Genomic DNA, 3,899 nt, shown 5'->3' on the forward strand with positions numbered 1-3,899 from the left:
TTTTTGCAAAACAAGATTCCTCTTGTATTTCATGAGTAAACATATTCCAAAGAGAAAATGTGAATTCTTTCAAAGAGATTTACTATTTCTGGTTATACTGTGTTATATCTACCATCTTGTTGGGGTAAAAACAATTTGCAGGGGTTGGGGGCCATATTAATATTCCAAAGCTTCTATTTGATTGTTTTGGTAGTTCACATTGCTACATTAGGCACTGCTATCTTTGAAAAGACAACAGAGCCTTGCATGAGAATGCTGTGAATAAAAACACACACTTGGAAATGCTGTTTTATTTTTTTTTAGTTCTATGAAAACCTGTTTTGCTAAAGTTGTTGTTGTTGTCAGGTGCCATCGAGTCAGAACCGACTCAGCGACCCCATGCACAGCAGAACGAAACAATGTCCGATCCTGAGTCAACCTCACTACCGCCGCCACACTTGACGCCATCAATGATGTCACCTGGCTAATCCATCTCGTTGGGGGTCTTCCTCTTTTTCTCTGACCCTCCACCTTACTCAGCATGACATCCTTCTCCAGCGACTGTTCTCTTGGGACAATGTGTCCAAAGTATGATAGACGAAGCCTAGCCATCTTGGCCTCCAAGGAGCACTCTGGTTGCACTTCTTCCAAAAGTACTCTTTTTAAATTCAGGGCTTAATATTTATTTACCCAGTAACTTTCAAGATGTACTTTTTCCAGATTAAAAGTCATATTGAAGCAACAACAACAACAAAAAAAAACAAAAACAAAAAACCAGAGAAATGTCTCATACACTACCATTATATGTAAACATCACTGAAATACCCTTTCTTCATGTCAAAGTGAAATGTCTATGCCAAGAATATTTATATAATGCCAAAGTTGCCTTTTTTATTTTCCCACAGTCAACAGAAAACTAGTTCCTGAGCTGTTAATAATGTGTCTGCAATTACTAGTAGGTAATGACACTGACAAGGTTCTCACTGGGGGTTAGCCCTCAAAATAGCACAGGACTGAAAACCTATCAGTAAGCAGTTGCTTTTATCAACAAATACACATTGAAGTTTTATATAATTCAGAAATAAACATCAAATTGAAATGAAAAATAGCAATAACTTGCTTTTTTATTTAAATGTATTTAAATTTCATAGAAATATTGATCAGAAGTGATGCAGGTTGGTAATAACATAAAGTAATTGCAACTTTTAAATTACAACTTTTTAAATTGAATTTTTATTTCTATTGACCTTACAGAAAAATTTATTTTAAAAGTTAAATAATTCAAAGAAGCATAATAAAAATAAGAAACATCCTCAGTACTCTCAATGCCCACTCCTAGTTCTCAGAGACAACCATTCTCATTTATTTTTATTGTTCCTTCTAGTATGTGTCCCGAGTACAATAAACATCTTGCTTTTATTACTAACTCTATTTGACCTTATTTTGTTCTCATATAATATTGTAATATTGGCTCATATTTTTTGAGTCTGTAAATACATATCCTTTGAACTTGACTACAAGACTTTATTTTGCCAATAGAAAAGTACCAGTCCACTGAAGCAAAGATATGAAAAGTGCTTACTCATTGGTTTGTCTTCATGCTGCTCTTGGATATTTTATTATTTTGTGAACAATTCCCTTCAAGCCTGCTGGAAGAGAAGAGACAATAAGAAAGCAAATATGATTCAGCAGTAAAGTTATCTAGTTCCCAACTTCTTTTGAAAGGATTGTTAATACATATATGAGCTATAATCTAAACCAGGTGATCTCAGAACAAAACAGAAACACCACCAAACCAAGTCAAGACAAGATTGCTAAAAATTTTTGTAGAAACACAAAGCCTCATCTTTATCCTGCAGAGCTGCTAGTGGGTTTGAAACACCAGCCTTGTATTTGACAGTCCAGTGCTTAACTTACAGAGCCACTGTGATTTCTAAAACAAACCAGAAAGAATGAGAATGGGAAACCAGAGATGTCAATTTATAATGAAGACAACTATGAAGCCAAAAGAGGAAATAGTGTAGTTACAGAAATTCTAAAAGGCAAGGAAAGTCAAGTAAATTTTGATATAAAATAGAGTGTTTAAAACTGGTAAGAAAGCAATAAATTACAAGATAACCTCAAGGAAAATTAATATACCATCACAAAAAAGAGAGAAAACATAAACATTCAGTAAGCATTAAAACCACAACAATGAATAAAATGGGAAAAAAAAGCACCAACATAATGAACTCAAGTGTAGAAAATTCTGTGAGACAAAGAAGTCAATAGTACCACACACACACGAATACACAGCAAATGACAACAATCAATTCAAATCCATTAATAATTACATTGAATGTAAATGTATTAACCACACCAATCAAGAAACAGAGAGTTGCAGAATTGACAGGATCATTCAACATGTTATCTTAAAAAGAGACATCTTACACACCAAGCTAAAAATAGACTAAAATTAAAGGATAGAAAAAATATATCAAGCTAATGGATATAAAAAATGGACAATATTAATTTCTGACAAAATAGACTTTAATCCAAAAACCAATGTAAGAGACAAAGAAAGACATTAGATCATGATTAAAATATAAATTGAACAAGAAGACAAAATAATAATATGTATCTATGTTTCCAATGAAAGAACCTCAAAAAATATAAACCAAGCTCTAATAAAACTAAAGAAAGAAATAGATAAATAATAATAGATGGAGATTTTGATACACCACTTTCAAGAAGGACAAAACAGAAAGAAAGAAAGAAATAATTTCTATAATAATAGTTGGAGACAACAAGAAGTAAACAGCACAATCAATAACTTGACCTCAGAGACTTATACAGAGCAATCACCCCTATGCAATAGATATTCTTTTCTGTTGTACATAAAACATTTTCCTGAGCAGAATATAGGGCAGGACACAAAGAAAACCTCAATAAATTTAAAAGCATCAAAATATTGTAAAGTAGTATTCTCAGATCAGATCACAATTCTATAAAATCATAACTCAGTAATAGCAAGGTCAAAGAAACAAAAGCAAATACATGTAAATTAAATAACATCCTGTATAAAAGTTCTTAGGTAATAGAACAACTTAAAAATAAAATAAAAGAATTCTCTGAATCAAATGAGAATGAAAACATAGGAGGGTAAAACAAGAGCAAAAGGCATTGTTAGAGGGAAATTTATAGCAGTAAGCATACACATCCCCAAAGAAGAAAGAATAAAAATTAACACCTTAATCCAACATCTTCAAAAATTAGGGGAAAAAAAGCAATACAGTAAGTAAAGTGCCACCAGAAGAATGGAAATAGTAAAGAATAGAGCATAAATAAATAAAACAGAAAATAGAAAATAAATAGAAAGAATCAGACAGAATAGAAATTAATATAATTGACAAGACACTGGCAAACATAACAAAAGAAAAGTAGAAGATGCAAATAGCATGACTAAGATATTATATGGTAATATCACAAAAGAACCAACAGTAATATTAATAATTGTTGTTGTTGTTGTTAAGTGCCGTCGAGTCGTTTCCAACCCATAGCGACCCTGAACAGGGTTTCCGAGGCTGTAAATCTTTATGGGAGCAGAAACCTCCTCTCTCTCCCGCAGAGCAGCTGATAGTTTCGAACTGCTGACCTTGCAGTTTGCAGCCCGATTCGTAACCACTACGCTACCAGAGCTCCTTAATATTAGCAGGTACTATTAAGAATTACACTGAAACAAATTTGAAAATCTAGTAGACAAAGTCTATAAACACACGACCTACTGAAAGAAGCACAGACTGAACTAGAAAACTTGAAAAAACCTATACAAATAGAAAAAGTGATCAGTTCATTAAAAAACTCTCAACAAAAAAAGTCTGTTCCCAGATAATTTTACTTGTGAAATCTACCAAAATTTCAGAAAAAACTGACACCAATTC

The sequence above is a fragment of the Chrysochloris asiatica genome, unplaced genomic scaffold (genome assembly GCF_000296735.1).
Source record: "Chrysochloris asiatica unplaced genomic scaffold, ChrAsi1.0 scaffold00045, whole genome shotgun sequence".
Taxonomy (NCBI): domain Eukaryota; kingdom Metazoa; phylum Chordata; class Mammalia; order Afrosoricida; family Chrysochloridae; genus Chrysochloris; species Chrysochloris asiatica.